Below are 22,512 nucleotides of genomic sequence, written 5' to 3'. Positions count from 1 at the left end.
AGAACATTGGAATGGATCATATCTCGAATATGAAGTCACTCTATCCCTCAATCTCCAAATTATGCTATTGGAGGGGGGGTTCTTTTGCATACAACCTCCTTCCACAATAGTAAAAAAAAAGCTTTACATTTTATGATTTTATGGAGCTCAAGAGGTTGAGAAAGCAAAGTTAGGTCAGGGCAACTGGACAGGTCCAAAACTTAGAAAGACCTAGAAAGGAAGTGATGGGATATCCTAAAGAAATTTCATTAAAATAAACAGGTAAAAATTTTAAGATTGAGAAGTTTATTCTTATCTTAGCAGATAACACTGACAATAAAGTAAATTTGGCTAACTCAAATTTTTTTGTATTTTTTAAATATATTTCTAATCAAAAGGACAACAAGTTATCATTTATCATCTATGGCATACAACTGAGCTCCAGAAACCTCCTTTGTGGTTCCAAGAAGTTATCTGGGTAGTTATAACATCAGGCCTGTCATAAAAACCAATAGCACTGATTTAAATTCTTCAGTGTGTTACTTAATTACCTTTTTAATTAGGATAAAATGTCTTTTCACCCTCTCTTATTTGAATACCACCATCCCTGCTTTCAGGGCCAAGTTATAAATACACTGGAGTATATAGCATTCTCCTCCCCCCATTACATTCCCCCACTGTGTCAGCTGCTCCCGTGTGTTCAGCTGTCAGTACCAGTGCTGGCAGAGCCACTCAGAGGGCTCCCTAATAACTTGGGGAATTTGTGCCGCTCATCGCTGAAGTTGACAGCTGAACAAAGCTCAGGGGAAATGGATGAACAAGAAGAGCAAAAAGAAGAGGTGGGATAGATTTTTGTGATGCAAGTAAAAAATAGTAGTGAAAACAGCCACGTCCTTCTTGAGCTGGTGATGATGCAGAGGACCAGGGGATGTACGAGTTAAATAAAAAAGAGTGGGAGTTAAAAAGTGGAAATGAAGATAATCCAGGGGTAGCACATGCACCCTCACATTGAGAAATAGAATCAGTACTTTGAGATTTAATGAAGACAGGCTTTCTCTTTGGAGGTTGGGCTACTGAGAACTGGGAAAAAGAAGAGCTACAGTTGGTGAAGATTTATTCTACCCTGACACCAAGACCCTTCAGATATATTTTGAAATGACGGGTCAGTGGCAGAATTTTACTGAAGATTTTTTTTTCCTACAAAGGCATTTATTTCTTAAAATTAATAAACTTAAAACACTGATTTCCCTTTCTTCATACTCTTCCTTTTTCTATCCATATCTCTTTTTCCTGGCTGAATCATTGTTCTGGAGATCTTCCTCACCAGCAACTCCCCTCAACAACAACAACAACAAAAAGTAAATAAATAAAAGACTACAGAGGACAAAATAATACACAGTCAGTGATTTAATGTATTTGTTTGTAAGTCACTACAGACAGTAGCTCTTCTGAACAGGAATGTGCCAGCACATATCCATAAACATAATTTTAGAGCTATTATGAATTTTAGAAATTATTGGAACTCCTTATTTTTGTTGTTTTTTGTAATTATTTCAATATGTTGATGCTTTTGATTTTTACATTTTTCTTTATATATACTCTCTCCTTCCTAAGTCATCGCTGATATTTCCCTTGAAACAGAGAAAAAATACTGAAGCAAAAGTTATCTTCTGTTGTCTCCATAGTTACTTAGGTTGTGGCCCATTTTCACGTATTGCTTAACTGTTTCTGAGGTTACATTAACACAATATTTCTACAGATGGTGCTGAAGGAAAATGACATTATTTGGGGATAGTGGAGGTCATTTTGAAGCTGAACTTTGTAAATGGAAGAGGACAGGAACCAACTAACACGAAGCATCTGACAATATATACAACACTGCACATCCATTATCTCTCATCTTTCAAAGAAAGGAAGGTGATGAATTTCCTCATCTCCTCCTCAAGAACCAAGATTTGATATTATAATTGGATATTATTCAGCTTAGTTTGATTCTTCTAATCATTTACATTTTAATAATTATTTTTATTATATTTTTGTTTCTCTTTCTTTATTCTTCATGCATATTAATCATTGTATTAATAATTAATGTAATTCACAATATAATCATATTTCCTTTCTGCTTCTCTGCATTCTACATATTTGTTATTACTCATCGCATAATATCCACTAAATTAATGTTACACAAATTGTTTACCTATTTCTTAGTCATACAAATAAAGATTTAGAGCTGGTAGTGATATTAGATGTCATTGAATCAAACATCTCTTTTTACAGCTAAGGAGAAGGAGGCACAGAAGAATAAATTGTTGGTCAAGGATCACATGTCTAATATTCATATAAGGCAAGATCTGAATGTTGACCTTCTTGATAGCAAAAGCATAACCAAGTCCATTATTATATGTTGCTTCCTTAATGATATGCACTTTGTTTTCTGTTCTTTGCTAAAAAAAAATATGTTGCTATGGGCAATTTAGTATGAGTTTTTTCTGACTTTTACTTCATTGGGGGATATGTATAGAAATAGGATCTCTCAGTTAAAATCCTCTCCACTTTATAAATGTACTAGAAAGAGGAACTAAATTATATATCACACAGCTATTTAGTAGGAGAACTTAAACTCCAATATGAGTGTAATGATTATTCAGTCATGCATAATCCCATGCTTTCTTCCATACTATAAGCCACCTCCCAGTGTATTGTATTGAATGTACCACACAGCTAGGGTCCCAGTCTGTATTAATTCTTTTAAGATGCTACAATGAATATCATATTCATATCATATTATATAATTAATATAATATAGTATAATATAACATAACATATAACATAACAGCATAATATAAAATAGCATACCATAACAAAACATTATAATATAATATAACAATACAATACAATATAACATAACAATATAATAAGACATAATAGGATATGATAGGATACAATATAATACAATACAATATGATATGATATGATATATAATTTGATATAATATAGTATAATATAATATGATACGATACGATGTGATGCAATGTGATGTGATGTGATGCGATGTGATGTGATGTGATGTGATGTGATGTGATATGACATGACATAACATAACATAACATAATGTATTATAATATATAGTAATATATATATAATTTTGGTGTTCCACAAAAGATACAAATAGCCTTTACCTCTGGTGAGTTTATAATTTGAATGAGCAGGGTCTGAAGTAAGTTTCATGGCTGTTTGAGTAGAATGGAGGAGTCATATGGGAGGGAGAGTAAAAAAGTAAAGTGGCTATATATAAGGACAGAAAGTGAGGAGTAAAGGTTATCAATGAAGTCATGAATCAGAGGTTAGAATGACAATGGAAAAAAAAAGAAAAGATTATCTTAAACATCATATCTACAAGTGCAGCCTTGTGAATTATTATTCATTTAAGTACCAAGGTGCACGGATTGTTGCCATTTCTAAAGGTAGACAGTATCATAATCATTTTGGAATACCTCAGGGGATTACTGCATTTGGAGAAAGTCAGACTTCTTTATTTTCAGGGGTTCCTCTCTACTCTCATATACCTGCACAGATATTCCTAAAGCTTCATTAGAATATATATTTTATAAACAGTGCTACAAGAAGATGACAATAGTTAAGAAGTGAGGTTCAGACTTAATCAATTTTCAAAGTGGAAGAGGATATAGATTATGAGAATGGATTAGGAATACTGTTCTTGAAAACATGGGCCAAGAACTGCCATTGCAAAGAGGTAAAATAGTGGACAATAAAAGAGAGAGAAGAAAAAAAAGAAAAGAATTTCTGTCATAATTTAGAATCTGAAATATTTTTGTGAAATGAAAAAGTGTTACTGGTGCTATAACCTGAAAACATATTACTTAACAGAAGTCATTATTTGGGAAGTAATGATACAACAAGGCATAAATTTGAACTGTGACTCAGATGGAATTGGAGTATTGTAAGAAATGAAAAGATGATCTCAGGTTAGTTTATAATATATTGGAATTTCTATTTAATCTAAAGAACCACAACTAGAACTAGCATTAAATAAGCCATAAAGTAGAGGCTTAGGACTGAACAGACACAAAAATTGACCTCACCTTCCAAAAGATGGTCTCTTTAGGTTAGAGCAAGCCAAATGCACAGAGAAGCTTAATCCATAATCAATTCTCATAATAAATAGGTCCCCAGTGTGCACTGCACCACAATGGATTGCACATAGATTTCTATCCACTATTTCCCTTCCACACATATTACAAGCAGTACCGACAGTCCTTCTCTTGCACAATGACTCTTCCTGGACTTTGTGAGTATTGGCAAAGCTCCAGGAGGGAATTAGACTGGTTGAGCAACCCTAACTTCACTACTGGCTGGATATTCACACTGCACCGATACACCAATGTGACTGCAGTTTTATTTCCAAGAGTTCATCACTTACACAGAGTTTTGCAGATCAGATCAGTTGGAAATAAGGAACACTAAGGAAAATATAAGCTCAAAGTAGCAAGAAGGATAAATAATTCAGCCTGATTCAGAAAAAAAAATCAATAGTGCCTACTGTGCACAAGACCAGGTAGCATGCAGAGTAAATAGAGGGTCAATCTTGAAGTCATAAAAACCTGGGCTCCTTCTCATTCTAAATTCTGTCACTACATGCTAGGAATAAGAGTAGATACCAATCATAGATAAAACAAAATTCCTAAATATATAGATGCTACAGGATAAAGGAAAATAAAACACATACATGTAGTTAAAAAACAGAATGTTATATGATATTTGAATTTTAAAAGTGCAGAATGCATGGTCTGAGTGGAAGAGGTTATTATAGACCAAAGATATCAAGGAAGACTTCATAGACTTTTTTGATATTTGCACTGTATTTTAAAGGATGTCTACAAAATCCAAAAGAAAGATAAAGGTGGAATACTCAACATATAAGGGGAAAAGGTGTGAAAAATAAAGGAATCAAAGGATGAAAAACTACTTGGGGACATATAGAATAACCACATTTAGCTAGAACAAAGATTCCAAGAAGAGAGAAAAATCAGATAAGACTGGAAGATGCAGTGATGGAAGTCTGTAGGACTAATTCCCAACAAATTTTTAATTTTTCCTGGGAAGCAATAGTGAGCCACTAATGAATTTCCAGAAGAGGAGGAATAAAAGTAATATATGTGTAAGAAAGATTATCACATAGCCATAATAAAATGAGTGAGAGATTGTTTGGAGTTAGGAAAAACGTTTCACTAAAGGGCTACAACAATAGTACCAGCAAAGGTTATGAGGACTCATATTAAAATTATGAAAGTGAGAATGGAGGGAGGTGCTGATTCTAAGAGATACTGAAAAGGTTAAATCAATAGTATTTGATGATAGATCAGATAAAACAAATGTAACAGAGAATTATTTCATTCTTTAGAATTATATCCTTATCACCTGGCTCAGTGCCAGGCATATTATAGGTAGGTAAGAACCAGTACTGGACTGATATGTAAGAGAGAAAAGTCTAATAGTGATGTTAAAACAAAAATATTAAAGTATTAAGGAAAGATAAATTGGAGCGTTTAACTTTGGTTACATATAATTTTTGTTTCCATGTATATTTTACAGGTAGTTTGAGAGATTATTGTGACATCCAGGTGACAGCCTTTAGTAACTTTAGGACATTGGTCTGAAACTAAAAAAGGTCAGGACTAGAGATAACAATGAAGTTATTGTGATGGTCACAGTTTAAGCCATGGGGATGAATGGTAAATTTCAATAATCACTGTGCAGAGACAAAGGAAGAAGGGAAGAAACTGAAGCTCGAAGACTCCTTTATAAGTTTCAGAAGATTTTAAGGAGCTAAGGAATGAGACAGAGAAGAAGTAATTTAGTGAAAAAATAAAAAGAGTGGTGCATAGTCCTACAATAATTGTGTCAAGGACACTGAAGCTCAGAATGAGCCTGATACTTGTGGGAAAAGATAAGGACAACAAAAACAAATTTTAAAGCTATATTGGTGGATAAAGACGATTCAAAAAGGATCAGACCACTGTTCCCAGTGGATAGGATGATGATAACAGGCTGTAGAGAAAAGGCTGAGCTATTCAACATTTGTTTTCTCTATCAAGGGGGAATATTTCAGGACTGGAAAAGATAACCACCAAAATGGCTGTTAAAGACTTGAAACTCAAGAACAGAAAGGCAGTAAACTGAGAGCATAATTTTTTTCCATGATGAGTCAGGTGCTGAATAAACCCCACCCTGCCTTAGATACTTACTATGTTAGCCTGTACAAGTCACTTACCCTGCCAATCTTAATTACTTCTCAGAAAAATGAAAATAATATTATCTACCCCTAAAGGTTTGGGGGAGTATAAAATGAGATAATTAAGAATGTTCCAAAAGTCTTAGTGCAATACTAAGTTATTAAAATCAGGTAATAGAACTAAAATTCATCCTCACCACCTATTAAAACTTAAAACTACAGTAAAACTTCAGAGGACAACACATATTTTAAAGTGGGTACCTTGCAAATTACAAATTGATAATAATGTTAAATATTATTATTATAATCATCGCCATTATAATTATTACACATACTTTACCAATACATTTCTTTTTTTTTAAACCCTTACCTTCCCCATCTTGGAATCAATATTGTGTGTATTGGTTCCAAGGCAGAAGAGTGGTAAGGGCTAGGTAATGAGGGTTAAGTGACTTGCCCAGGGTCACACAGCTGGGAAGTGTCTGAGGTCAGATTTTAACCCAAAGGCTTTTTATGCTGTCCTGTCACATAAGATGAAGAAAGGTAGACTAAACTATAATGCAGTTTGTGAGCATTAGGAAATGTATGACTGATTCCAAAGTGTTGTCAGTAATGGTTCAGTGTCAACTTAGAAGGAAATCTTAGGTGATATTTTAAAGGAATCTCTCCTGTGCTAGTTATCCTTTTTAGAAAAAAAAAAAGACTTAAATAAGCATATTGACAAATGATACAAATGTAGGAAGGATAGTTAGTATATATTAAGATAGAGTCAGACTCCAAAAAGATCTTGATAGGTAAAAGGTTGGGTTGAATAGAATTAGAAAAAAGAGATAATAAGGATAAAAGAAATTCTTATACTTGAGTAAAAATTGAATTTCAAAAATATAAGGTGAGTGAAGTGGTTGACTGAAAAAGTAGTCTGCCTGAATGGAGTAAAAGGAATATAATTATTGCCTGAAATCTCAGTGGGTCAATGGCATAAGTATAACAAAATTCATATGTACATATATGCATATATCATATGTATATATAAACTAATCTCTCAATCTGCTTTATGAATGGAAAATAGAGGTTGGAAAAGATTTCATTGTAATTGGAAGACTCAAAAGAAGAAAAATGTTGATACTGTAATGGACAAGGGAAATTGAGAGAGAAAGAATGGAGGGTTTCTAATGAGGAGAGGTAAACCAGGAACTATCTCAGCTGGAAGAATGTCACTCCAGTGAGATGTTGAAGGGGTGAAGTAGTAGTAGTCTCTCGGTAACCCAGGATGACGATTGTCTTTGTGCACTTTTGTCTGTGATGTAGATGAGTGTGCACAAAAACACTTTTGCATGAAGGAGATTTAAGTGGAAAAGTCGTTGCACAGAGACAGTCCCACTCTCTCAGCGTTGGAAGCCTGGGTCCATTGGCACAAGAAATTGTTACACCTGGAGACTTCCTCAGCTGCATTGGATGGCCATGTGGTCTTTTGTACTCCAACACGCCCTGAGCACTCCACAGTGCTTTGCTGTGTTGCCCTCTCAGCCGTTGAACCTTCTTATTGGTTTCTTCTGCCTGTTCCATCGAAGCAGTCTTCACATGCTGGGTGAATAAAGCCCTGGTTCACTAGGGGTCGAGATAGGAGAAAGGGTTTGTAACAGAATGATTCAATGGGGGTGGCAATATGTCTCCATCAGTGGAGTTCAGGACCCCTGAGGCTGGATCAACCTCAGAGGGGTAAGATGACCCCTTTTAATCCTACTTCCCCATGACACTTTGACTGCCAGCGCCTTGGTGTTATTATATGGTTTCAACTGGAAAGGAAAGATGACAGGGTTCCTTTGCCAGCAAGTACTGTGCCAAAGGGGTTCAGAATCAAACCCCTTCTTAGTGAAAAGAGTAATGACAAACCCAGGTCTGGGTTGTCACAGACAAGGGACAGGATTTCAGCTTGAAATCCCATGTTAAACTGGTTTAAACCTTATCCCCTTATCTTATAATCTAAAAACATGCCCAAACCCAGATCTAAATATTTCTTATATAATTTATTTGATGTCTAAGGGGAAGGCAATGGTGGAGGAATGATGGAAAAAGGGGTAAGTGGGTGAGGCCCAGCCCTATGGTTTACCATCCCCCCTTTCAGTTTGGCTTTCAAAGCCTGGAGGCCAGAAGCTTTGGTGCCTTGGCCTCCCTTTCCACTAACTGCTTCTTTGTCCCTACATTTAACAGACTAGCTAAATTCTAATGTTCAGTTCAAGGGACAGGTAAGGGAGAGAGATCCAAGGAAAAGGATCAGTTTGGCTCAGGCCAGAGTGAGTCCAGTGAGTCCAACAAAAATTCCTCTTGAGAAATCAGAGAGCTGTTGATGAATCTCAGAAGAGGTATTGAGGGTCTCTGAATGGAGTCAGGTCCCAACTGGTAGATAAATCCAGTTGATCTCCTTCTCAGCCTCTGGAAAGTGCTCCTTCTCCTCTTCCCGGGCTGGAAGTCCCTTGTCAGTTGCTTCAGGGTTCTATTACACTTTCAGAACTCCCAGGATTCTCTTGTCCCTCCTCCACTTCTCGTCAGGCTGATCTGTCCATCATCCTGGCTTCCCATCTCAACTACAGGGTCTCTTCCTTACTTTACAATACTGATTGATCAGTATATTCTCAGTAACTGCAGAGTTGGTCTTAGTTGCCTAGAGCAAATGTGTCAAATACAAGAACATTTTTCAATGTATACACAATTAGATTAAAATGTAATTGCAAAATACTTAACAAAACAAATGAAAATACAATAAAACATAGAAGACATTAACAAGTTGTTTTCTAAGTCAATAGGTGGCTCTCTGTAAGAAGTTTATTAACTTGTCCAGAGTGACAGTGTTTGTAAGAAGCAGTATTTAAAATGCAAAATAATCACCATAGAGCTTGAATATCAGCTGAGAATGTCTTAACTATTATCAACAATGCAAGGATCCAGTATAACTCCCAGGTATTCATGCCCCAAAAGACTATCCACCACCTTTGAAGGAACTTACAGTCTGAATGCAGACTGAAACATACCATTCTCTGTTTTATTTCCTCCAAAAATTTTTCTCTAGTGTTAGCAATATGTGTTCTTTCACAACATAATACATAGAGAAATATGAGGTGTATATTAATATATGTACAACTTATTTCATATTAACTGATCTTCTACAGAGCAGAGAGGCATTGAGAGAGGGAGAGAACAAAATATCAGAAAACAACTTTTACAAATTATATTGACACGAAATTAAAAAATTACAAAGTAAAACTATTTGGGGGATAAGAATGTAATAGAAATGTTTTCAATGACTAAGAATCATACTATGGACTAATTTCATTGGCTATAATACTCCATTATAAGAAATTATGAAAATGGTGAATAAAGAGAAGCATGGAACTAATTAAATCAGTGAAGGAGAACCTTTAAGAGACCAAATTCTGGGTCCTACCTCTCTAAACCACCCCCTGGGCAAAATATTGTGCCATCCCTGCCCAGAGAAAAAGTGCCATGCCCTCCCCACCACTGATGGCTGGAGCCCTGCCCCCTCCCTTACTCCAACCAGGGAAAGGAGAAAGAACTCCCATTGGGCTGCTGGGAATAAGGGTGTGAAGTGAGGAATGTTCTCAGTGAGTGTAGAGAGGGGGAGGGAAGGAGCCCAATTGCTCTGCTCCCCTCTAACTCTGCCACATGTGAACTCCCACCTTAACCCCTGTGCCCTCCCATTGGGCATAGGGGCAGGGGATATGAGAAAAATGTCTTCAGGCAAGATGGAGAGGGAGAAGAAAGCAGCTCCACCTGAGTCCTTCTGCCTTTCTAATAATGAACTCCGGGATGGGGAGGGCAGCCCCATGTCCCAGAGAGCACTCACTCTGCATGTCATCTTTGGCACCTGTGCCTAAGGTTCACCAGCACTGACTTAAATGAACTGGTGCAAAATAAAATAAGCAGTCAGGGAAGCATTTTGCTGGAAAGAATAACCACCACAAAATAGCCAAAATTAATGTTTTGAAATGATCATAACAAGCTTTGGATTTCTCTGATTGACTTCATTATTAATGTCATCATTGTGTAAGATCTCATTAACCTTAGTACTACATTTCATCATTAGAGTTTAACTCTCCAATTAGAGGATTGAGCCATGAACACCAAACCTCCATTTAAGGAGAGATTTTTTCAGATATTTCCTCATTTCTCACCTGGATTTACCACCCTAGAGTCTCTGAATAACTTTTTCAGCATTCCTTCAAATGGTTTAATGAAGTTGATACTGAACTCCACTCAACAAATGACTTCCATAGGTTGGAGAAGCTCTCTTAGGATTTAGTTTACAGAGTTTACTAAATTTATTAGTCACCAGTTGGAAAATGCTTTGTCTCATTTTTAGGCAGTTGAAATAGGCAGTTATTGCACCTAGCTTCATGAAGACGAATTCTTGCTATAGCCAACTTGCCAGCAGAGATCTTCAAGAAAAGGGAGTGAAATTCCTAAAGGAAATAGGTTTGCTTGATTGAATTTATATAGCTCCACTATGAACTCTGCCATGGTTACTCCATTCACAGACAGTCTAAAGGTCAATTTGATCCAGTACTATAGGTGGAAATCCAATAGAATGGTGTCAGACTTTAGCTATGAATCTCCACCACAAATCACACACACACACACACACACACACACACACACACACACGTGATTTCAGTTGGCGAAATATGAACAGAAGTTTGGTATATTGATGGTTTTGGTGAATATTACAGTCAAAATTGATATTCTGGAAATGGGAGGGAGGCTGTTAAAGAGCCTCTGTTCTGCTGATTGGACAGAGGGAAAGGACCGATTTTCCAGAGGAGGTTTGAGCATATTTCATGAAAGAAGCACAAGATTGATAAAATCAATGGCTACCCCATGGGGGGTTAGCAAAACTACACAGGAAAATTCAGTAACAATGCACTGGGAAACTTGAAATATTCTTTAAAACTCATGCAACATTTGTATCACTCAGGAGAAATAATAGAGGAGAGTCCATGGTGAGAAAGTTTACTATAGACTCAATATCTGACCCTTTCATCAAACCTCTACGAAGGTTTTTATGGACAAAACCAAATGGAACCCAATGGAGATACAATAGAGAATCAATGTAGTTAGCGCCATATAATATCAGGTAATTGATGGGTTTAGTAAGGGAGATGAAGGAAGCTCTAGTATTTTGTTACTGGATTCTAATTATAATTCCCTGGTATTAACTTTGAGGGAGACAAATGGTACTCGATAGGCTGAACAGGATTACAGGGAGCAGAACTGGTGTCATGTCTATCTCTACAGCCTTTCATCATATTGTCAATATTATAGACCAGTATGTAGCACAAGAGTAGGAGTGAATGGTATGGGTCTATCCATCTTGCCAATGATTTTTTCCCTTCTTTTTTCTTTTGGCTGAGCCTAGTCAGAAATTATTTGATTTCACAGTTGAGGGAACTGTGTATACTTTCCTTACTCTTTTCCAGAGTTCATTAACTTTCCTTCATACTGCCACATTATGGTAGGCAGAGCTGTCTCTTGTTGTGAGTACTTGTATAGCTTATCCCTTACTATAAGTATCGATATTATGAAGATTAGATTTAACTCGCCCCTGATTGTGAAAATGAAATTAATTAACTCTTCCCTTATTGTGACTATTGAATTGTAACCCATGCCCATTTTTAGATTTAATCACCAAAAGTGTAAACATCCCACTTAATCATTAAGTGGGAAGTCTGTGACCCAAGTGTGCACTAGTGTGTGATGACTCAAAATCAACTGACTGCCTTCTGGGCAGTCCTAAGCAAGGTTTTAGACTATGATTTGTCCATGTAAAAAGTGGAGGAAGACACAGGAAGTGACAAAAAAGAAAGTGTCTTTAAAAGGAATTACAACTTCCTGTGGGACTCAGTTCTTCATTCTTTGGAGTGGAGGCTGGTGGAGAATCTGCTGACCAGACCCAAGACTCTGTTCCTGGTGCAGCTGTTCTAAAATCTCTTCCTTTTGACTAACATGTGACAAGTGAAAAACTGACTCTTAACTGCTGGATTTTCTGAAAAAAAAAAGCCTCAGGAGAGACTTACCTTTTGAAAGAGACTTCACCTTCCCCGGGTTGAGCCAGGGGCCGAGAGTAAATTACTTAGTGATTAACCTAGATATCTTACCCTAAACTCTCTCTGATTTTCTTACTTCACTCTTTCTATATTTTATAAATAAAGGTAAATAAATATCTTTGGAATTAATATAAATTCCTGGAAATCCTATTTTTAGATATAACCCAGTCCAACCTTTTTAATAAATTGACCCCTTTTCCCTCTTTACAATATACACCACTTCCCCCCTTCACAATATCTTGCTAATCAGGCCATATGAAGACACAGTAGCAGATGATAATCTAAATTAGGGACAATTGGTGGGAAATTAACCCTAGGAAAATGTGCCTAGCCTTCTCAATAAAGTTTGGGAGAATAAGTGGGTGGTGAAAATACAAAGCATTCCAGTCACAGTATAGAAAAAAGATATTGGTACTCACTTCCCACAAGATCTAAGAAAGAAACACAGACACAACTGAACTATTAAAGTTTTTGAGAATATACAACCCCATCCTGGGTATAGTGATTGCTACTTACTAATTCACCCAGAGGTATATTTTTAAGTGAGACTCAAAAAGGCTACAACCCCAAAAGATGTAAAGCATAATGTCTAGAAAAGGTTTCTCATAGACCTTAGTGACCCTGCAATGACCATGGTTCTGTAGGTCCCTGTCCAAAAAGAAGAAGATGAGTTAAGTTAAGGACACGTACCAGAAGACAAGGAGGCTTCTGGAGCTCTAAGTTCCCCAGAGCATACTCTCATTATACAACTTTTAAAAGCCAGTTGCGGACTTCCGGGTAATCATGGCTGCAATCTAGACGCCGCACGCTTCCTCTCCCCAGCACCGAACGAAATAGACTACATCAAAGGAGCATAAAATCACCTTTGGAGGAACAGAAGGACTCCCCAGTACCCCACAGAGGCAAAGGTACGTGGGGCTTGAACATTTCCACACTAAAATAAGAAGGAAAAGCTTGCACATAAAAGTGAACTGAGCCGCCCTTCCCCCACCTCACCTCCCCCACTAAACCAGAGTGAGCTACCTGAGCGCTCACCGGGACAGCGAGGGAGTGGGGAGCGTCTCTGTCTGGGGGGGCACTCCAGGGTCCTTGGGATCTGGGGACTGCCAGGAAAAAACGTCTCAGGGCGCTTTCACTGGAGAATCCAGCGGACCTGGACTTGGGGCGGGCTGCACTGAACAACGCGCGCTGATTATCTGGGTGGAGCTGAATACCTGGGCTCGGAGGCTGGGAAGAACTAGTCTGAAGCAACCTAAATTCACAGAAAAACCGCTCTTATAACCCAGACCCCAGACCAAAAAGGAAAGGGAAATAAAACCACCAAAGGGATGGCTCACATGGCCCAAAATCAAGCCTCCAGGAAGAAAGGGAAAAAAGTGACTATTGAAAACTTTTATGGTGGAAGTACCCAAGGAAAAGAGGAGAATGAGGAGGAAATCCAAAAAAATTCAGAACACGCCTCCCAAAATGGAAACTATCAACAAGCTCTGGAAGATCTCAAACTGGAACTTATCCAAAAGATGGAAACCTTCTGGAAAGAAAAATGGGAGAAAGAGATCAGCTGTCTGACAGATAAGACTGCTCAATTGGAAAAAGAACTCGAAGCATCCAATAGAAGGGCAGACAAGGCTGAAAAGCAAATCCAGTCCCTAATGACCAGAATTAAGCACCTCGAAGAAAGTGAGATGATAAAACAGCAAGAATCAATAAAGCAAACCCAAATAATTAATGAATTGGAAGAAAACATAAAATATCTCACTGAGAAGGTCACGGACCTGGAGAACAGAGGAAGACGAGAAAATCTCCGTATCATCGGTCTCCCAGAAAAACCAGAGGTAAACAACAAATTGGATATTATTCTAGAGGAGATTATAAAAGAAAATTGCCCCCACGTTCTGGAGCAAGGGGGCAAAATAGAAATAGAAAGGATTCATAGAACACCTTCTATACTAAATCCCCAAAAGACAACGCCTAGGAATGTAATTGCCAAATTCAAGAGCTTCCAAGTAAAGGAGAAAATCCTACAAGAAGCCAAGAAGAAGAGCTTCAGATATAAGGGGGCTCCCATAAGGATCACACATGACTTAGCGGCTAACACACTAAGAGACCGCAAAGCATGGAACACGATATTTAGAAAGGCAAGAGAGCTGGGTCTCCAACCAAGAATCAACTACCCAGCAAAACTGACTATATACTTCCAGGGGAAAGTATGGGCATTCAACAAAATAGAAGATTTCCAAGCATTTGCTAAGAAAAGACCAGAGCTCTGTGGAAAGTTCGATATCCAAGCACAGAAAGCAAGAGAAACATGAAAAGGTAAATATGAAAGAAAGGGAAAAGGAGATAAATCTTATCTTTCTCTTTAAGTCAAACTCTCTTCTATAAGGACTACATTTACATCTAATTATATATATTAATATGTGGGGAAAATGTTTTGTGTAACTCTCATAAATTGTATCATCATAAGAGTAGTTAGAAGAAACATGCATAGGGAAAGATTGGGGAATTAAGAAGATTTGGGGAAAGTTGGGGCAAAAAAAGGAAAAGGGAGGGGGGAACCGTGATAATACTAAGATTAACTTCAAGAAATAGGGGGGGAATCAATAGAATAAACTTTCCCATATAAAGATACACATGGGAAGGGGAGGGGAAGAACTCTCATATGAGAAGGAGAGGAAGAGAGCGTGAAGTGGAATTACTTAAACCTTACTCTCAGTGAAATCAAATCTGAGAGGGAAGAACATCTAGATCCAGTGGGATCCTGAATTCGATCTTATCCATTAGGGCAAGAAAGAAAGGAAAATTAAGGAGGGGGAGGGGAGAGGGAGTACAAAAAGGGAGGGAAGGAGAGGGGGGAGGGGAAGGGAGCATAAAAAGGGAGGGGCTAGAAAGGGAAGCATCTCAAGGGAGGGGACTAGGGGGACTGACCTAAAGTAAATCACTGGTTCAAAAGGAGAAAGCTAAAGAAGAAAGGTCAGAACTAGGGGAAGACATCAAAATGCCAGCGAATCCACAAATAACAATCATAACTTTGAACGTGAATGGGATGAACTCAGCCATAAAAAGCAGACAAATAGCAGATTGGATTAGAACACAAAACCCTACCATATGTTGTCTTCAAGAAACACATATGAGACAGGTTGACACTCACAAGGTTAGAATTAACGGTTGGAGTAAGACCTTTTGGGCCTCAACCGATAGAAAGAAGGCAGGAGTTGCAATCATGATATCTGACAAAGCCAAAGTACAAATAGACCTGATCAAAAGGGACAGGGAAGGTAAATATATTCTGCTAAAAGGAAGTATAGACAATGAGGAAATATCACTAATCAACATGTATGCATCAAATGGTATAGCATCCAAATTTTTAATAGAGAAACTAGGAGAATTGAAGGAGGAATTAGACAGTAAAACCATATTAGTGGGAGACTTGAACCAACCACTATCAAATTTAGATAAATCAAATCAAAAAATAAATAAGAAAGAGGTAAAAGAGGTGAATGAAATCTTAGAAAAATTAGAATTAATAGACATATGGAGAAAAATAAATAGGGACAAAAAAGAATACACCTTCTTTTCAGCACCACATGGCACATTCACAAAAATAGATCATACACTAGGTCATAGAAACATGGCACTTAAATGCAGAAAAGCAGAAATATTAACTGCAGCCTTTTCAGATCACAAGGCAATTAAAATATTGATCGGCAAGGGTACATGGAGACCCAAATCAAAAATTAATTGGAAATTAAATAACATGATACTCCAAAATCGGATAGTTAGAGAAGAAATCATAGAAACAATTAACAATTTCGTTGAAGAAAATGACAATGGCGAAACATCCTTTCAAACCTTATGGGATGCAGCCAAGGCAGTACTTAGAGGAAAATTCATATCCCTGAGTGCATATATTAACAAATTAGGGAGGACAGAGACCAAGGAATTGGAAATGCAAATAAAAAAACTTGAGAATGAACAAATTAAAAACCCCCAGAAGAAAACCATACTAGAGATCCTAAAAATTAAGGGAGAAATTAATAAAATAGAAAGTGACAGAACTATTGAGCTAATAAACAAGACTAGAAGCTGGTACTTTGAAAAAACAGACAAAATAGACAAAGTACTGGTTAATTTAATTAAAAAAAGGAAAGAAGAAAGGCAAATTAATAGCATCAAGGATGAAAAGGGGGATCTCACCTCAAATGAAGAGGAAATTAAGGCAATCATTAAAAACTACTTTGCCCAACTATATGGCAATAAATATACCAACCTAGGTGATATGGATGAATATTTACAAAAATATAAATTGCCTAGACTAACAGAAGAAGAAATAGTTTTCTTAAATAATCCCATATCAGAAATTGAAATCCATCAAGCCATCAAAGAACTGCCTAAGAAAAAATCCCCAGGGCCTGATGGATTCACCAGTGAATTCTATCAAACATTCAGAGAGCAGTTAACCCCAATATTATACAAACTATTTGACATAATAAGCAAAGAGGGAGTCCTACCAAACTCCTTTTATGACACAAGCATGGTACTAATTCCAAAGCCAGGCAGGCCAAAAACAGAGAAAGAAAACTATAGGCCAATCTCCCTAATGAATATAGATGCAAAAATCTTAAATAGGATACTAGCAAAAAGACTCCAGCAAGTGATTAGAAGGGTCATCCACCATGATCAAGTAGGATTCATACCAGGGATGCAGGGCTGGTTCAACATTAGGAAAACTATCCACATAATTGACCACATCAACAAGCAAACCAACAAGAATCACATGATTATCTCAATAGATGCAGAAAAAGCCTTTGATAAAATACAACGCCCATTCCTACTAAAAACACTAGAAAGCATAGGAATAGAAGGGTCATTCCTAAAAATAATAAACAGTATATATCTAAAACCATCAGCTAATATCATCTGCAATGGGGATAAACTAAATCCATTCCCATTAAAATCAGGAGTGAAACAAGGATGCCCATTATCACCTCTATTATTTGACATTGTATTAGAAACACTAGCAGTAGCAATTAGAGAAGAAAAAGAAATTGAAGGCATCAAAATAGGCAAGGAGGAGACCAAATTATCACTCTTTGCAGATGACATGATGGTCTACTTAAAGAATCCTAGAGACTCAACCAAAAAGCTAATTGAAATAATCAACAACTTTAGCAAAGTTGCAGGATACAAAATAAACCCACATAAGTCATCAGCATTTCTATATAATTCCAACACAGCTCAGCAGCAAGAACTAGAAAGAGAAATCCCATTCAAAATTACCCAAGACAAAATAAAATACTTAGGAATCTATCTCCCGAGACAAACACAGGATCTATATGAACACAACTACAAAACACTTTCCACACAACTAAAACTAGACTTGAACAATTGGAAGAACATTAACTGCTCATGGGTAGGAAGAGCCAATATAATAAAAATGACCATCCTACCCAAACTCATCTATCTATTTAGTGCCATACCCATGGAACTTCCAAAATTTTTTTTTACTGATTTAGAAAAAAACATAACAAAGTTCATTTGGAAGAACAAAAGATCAAGGATATCCAGGGAATTAATGAAAAAAAAATACAAAGGAAGGGGGTCTTGCAGTCCCAGATCTCAGACTATATTATAAAGCAGCGGTCATCAAAACAATTTGGTACTGGCTAAGAGACAGAAAGGAGGATCAGTGGAATAGACTGGGGGCAAGCAACCTCAGCAAGACAGTATATGACAAACCCAAAGATCCCAGCTTTTGGGACAAAAATCCACTATTTCATAAAAACTGTTGGGAAAATTGGAGGACAGTGTGGGAAAGATTAGGCTTAGATCAACACCTCACACCCTACACCAAGATAAATTCAAAATGGATGAATGACTTGAACATAAAGAAGGAAACTATAAGAAAATTAGGCGAACACAGAATAGTATACATGTCAGACCTTTGGGAAGGGAAATACTTCAAAACCAAGCAAGAATTAGAAAGAATTACAAAATGCAAAATAAATAATCTGGATTACATCAAATTAAAAAGTTTTTGTACAAACAAAACCAATGTAACCAAAATCAGAAGGGTAGCAACAAATTGGGAAACAATCTTCATAAAAACCTCTGACAAGGGTTTAATTACTAAAATTTATAAAGAACTAAATCAATTGTACAAAAAATCAAGCCATTCTCCAATTGACAAATGGGCAAGGGACATGAACAGGCAATTCTCAGCCAAAGAAATCAAAACTATTAATAAGCACATGAAAAAGTGCTCTACATCTCTTATAATCAGAGAGATGCAAATCAAAACAACTCTGAGGTATCATCTCATACCTAGCAGATTGGCTAACATGACAGCTATGCAAAGTAATGAATGCTGGAGGGGATGTGGCAAAGTGGGGGCATTAATTCATTGCTGGTGGAGTTGTGAATTGATCCAACCATTCTGGAGGGCAATTTGGAACTATGTCCAAAGGGCGATAAAAGACTGTCTGCCCTTTGATCCAGCCATAGCACTGCTGGGCTTGTACCCCAAAGAGATAATGGACACAAAGACTTGTACAAAAATATTCATAGCTGCGCTCTTTGTGGTGGCCAAAAATTGGAAAATGAGGGGATGCCCCTCAATTGGGGAATGGCTGAACAAATTGTGGTATATGTTGGTGATGGAATACTATTGTGCTAAAAGGAATAATAAAGTGAAGAAGTTCCATGGAGACTGGAACAACCTCCAGGAAGTAATGCAGAGCGAGAGGAGCAGAACCAGGAAAACATTGTACACAGAGACTGATACATTGTGGTACAATCGAAGGTGATGGACTTCTCCATTAGTATCAATGCAATCCCTGAACAATCTGCAGGGATCTAAAAAAAAAATACTACCCACAAGCAGAGGATAAACTGTGGGAGTGAAAACACCGCTGAAAAGCAACTGCTTGACTACAGGGTTGGAGGAGATAAGACTGAGGAGAGACTCTAAATGAACACTATAATGCAAACTCCAACAACAGGGAAATGGGTTCGAGTCAAGAACACATGTGATAACCAGTGGAATCACTGGAGAGGGAAAAGCAGGGGGGGGGGTGTAGGGGAGGGGAGGAAAAGAAAACGATCTTTGTTTCCAGTGAATAATGTATGAAAACGACCAAATAAAATAATATTAAAATTAAAAAAAAATAATAAAGTACTAATACCTAAAAAAAAAAAGCCAGTTGCTTGCCTAATTGTGCCCTGGTTGCTTCTGAAGAAATATTGTTCTATTTTACAATATGATCACCTTTTTATAGTTGCCTATTGAGTTTGTTAATCTACATATCACCCCTAGTAATATGAGTAACACAGAAGGTTTCTATAGTAAAATAGAAATGCAAATCTTTTTTTAATGTATGCTTTCCTAGACCTTCCCAGTTTTAGTAACTTTTACAAAGGGCTAACTTGAGACTGAGACCACTAGTGCCATATCTGAGAAATCAGCTTCCTCCATTTGTGCAATAAGCCCCAACTTATAAAAAACCTAGTCCTTGAAGAATCACATTTTTCAAGGTTTACTGATGATTCCATATTCTTTAAGAGAGGCATATGCAATAGACTTCCACAGTCAATAATCCAGCAGGGAATTCAAATAGTGGCGAGTTTCTCCAGTGGGTTGAGTGCAGGCTGAGGAAAGAAAGAGCCTTAAGGGATCGAGAAGAGAAGCTCTTCATTTACAACAAATTGCTAGGCAATGACCAAAGGAATAGCTAAGCATTCTGGGTGTGGTGAACACAGGACTGGACAAGAAAAGGCTCTCTTATTAGAACAATGAAGTAATTGTGCCAATTTGTCTCATCAATTATACAATTTTTTTTTGTGATGATGTCCACATCCATCAGATGCATCATATTCTAAGCAATCAATATAAAACCATTGAAAGAATAGCTGAGTTTGGAGGACAGGGTTCATTGCAAAATTTGACATTGGGATGGTAATGAAGTGGGGTCCTGATTATAGCACCAAGTAATGCCACTAGCTAAGGACAAGGTAATTATTCAAACCCAGTTCTGTTCCTGAAATAGGATCACCCACCAAGTAATTTGGTCCCCAACCTCTCCTCAACTAGCAAAATAACACTTTTCTTTCTTAGGGTAAGATGTTTGCTCCTGCCAATCAGGAGCTTCACCTTTATGCACCTGATTCCCCAGGTTAGGTGTTCAACTTCACAGAAGCAATAATTGTGAAAAATCAATACCAGTTTGGGGGGGGGAAGTACATTTGGGTCTACTGATTTCTAGAATTATCTTTATCAGAACACTTATTTGATAAGAATGTGGTTTAGATGTGGTTCTGCTGATGTATTCTGGCTTTTAATCAACTGTGCTAGCCTCTTTCACTTTATGGGATAGTTTATTCCATTCACATTCAGAGTTATAATTACTAATTACACATTTCCCTCCATCTAATATTCCCTGTTTATCCTTCTCCTCTCCTTTAAGCTTTTCCTTGTTCACATATACTTTTTGCTTCTGACCTCTTCCTCCTTGAGTTTCCCTTCCTTTTCTACTTCCCAACCTTTCTTTCCCTTGGCCATCTTTCATTCCTATTGGATAAGATAGGTTTCTATACTTTACTGAGTATGAGTGTTATTTCTACTCTGTGCCAATTGCAATGAGAATTTACTCTCAACTTTCTCTTCTATTTTCCCAAAATGATTTCTATTTTCTTATCACTTTAATCTTTTTTTGTGTATCATCTCATTATATTCAACTTACTTCTCTTCCTCTCTGTCTACCTATGCTCTTATTCATTGCTTTAATAATTATAAAGTTCTTTAGTATCTTCATTTTAAGAAGATTAGGTACTTCAAGTATAATAGATATCTTAAGCACCTTAGTTATCACCTTCTTACTAGTAATGTAATCAGTATAATCCCAATGTTTCCCCTGATTACATTAAAGTATCTTAAGAACATTAAGTATTACTTGTACTTAAATATCTTCAGTATCCTAGTAACCACTTACCCTTTCAAGGGTTTAAGCTCTGGTTTCCCTTGGTTAACTTAAATATCTTATATGCTTTAGGTATGTCTTATACTATGGAAATCATGATTATTCCAGTTATCACTTTCCCATTCAGGAATGCAACTAGTTTAGCCCCACCAATTCTCTTGAATTTTGTTTTATTTTATTATTTCTGTTTACTATTTTATGTCTCTCTTAAATGTCAAATTTGTTCCTAACATTTTCTTTTTAGCTCTGGTTGTTTCATCAGTATGGAGATGAAATTAGGAATATAATTTGATACGGTTTTGATAAAGTTATGAATCTGGAGGGTTGTCTCAAAGGCTGGAGAGTGACTGAGGATGAAAGAATTCTGTGCAAAACTTGGAATTTGAAGAGGAATGGGCAGGAAGAGTTCTGTCATAGTTAATCTTTGACTGTGACAGGATTAGCTGCTCTGCTCTCTCTGCCTGACCATAGCCTTGCTTGTGAGGTAAAATGCGGAGAAACTCTTGAAAATATCTTGAAGTTCATTTCCCCCACTGTGGGAAACACCAGGAAGAATACTAGTTATACCTGCTGCTGTGACATCTTTTGTTTGGAAGAAGAAAAACTAGAAGACCTTGTTTGCCTTAGACTGAGGGAAACCTCTATAGACACATTCAGCTTTAGTGAGCTTAGTCAATTTGGTTCACTATATGTATTAATCTGGAAACAACTTTAAATAATAGATAACTAAGGATTTAGTTAGTTTATCATAGATAATTTGGGGATTTTTGTAACAGTTAAGGAGCCATTGTGTAGCTCAGGTGAATTTCTGAGACCTAAAAGAAATTTGTTTTGTGAATAAAGTGGTGGGTTGGATTTATTTAGCTTTCTTTAGTGTTAAGGAAATTTTATATATCCTTTTTATCCTTAAATCTTTATTATATAGATAAAAGTGATAATTTTTGTTAGAAGGACCTCCAGATCAGTTTGTGCACTGAGCACTAAGGAGGGAAACTGTGTATACTTTGTGAATATCTAGCAAAGTATATGCAACAGTATCCTCCTTATTATCACATTTATTAGTATTACATCAGGAAATCTTGGAAGCCCCCTATCTTATTAAATATTGAATTCTTCTCCTAGAGTATTATGCTCAGTTTCACTGGGTAGATGATTTTTGGTTGTGCGCTTCCACCATTTACACTGC

The sequence above is a fragment of the Monodelphis domestica genome, chromosome 2, assembly GCF_027887165.1.
Source record: "Monodelphis domestica isolate mMonDom1 chromosome 2, mMonDom1.pri, whole genome shotgun sequence".
NCBI classification, from domain to species: Eukaryota; Metazoa; Chordata; class Mammalia; order Didelphimorphia; family Didelphidae; genus Monodelphis; species Monodelphis domestica.
Note: the sequence above shows the minus strand (reverse complement) of the source record.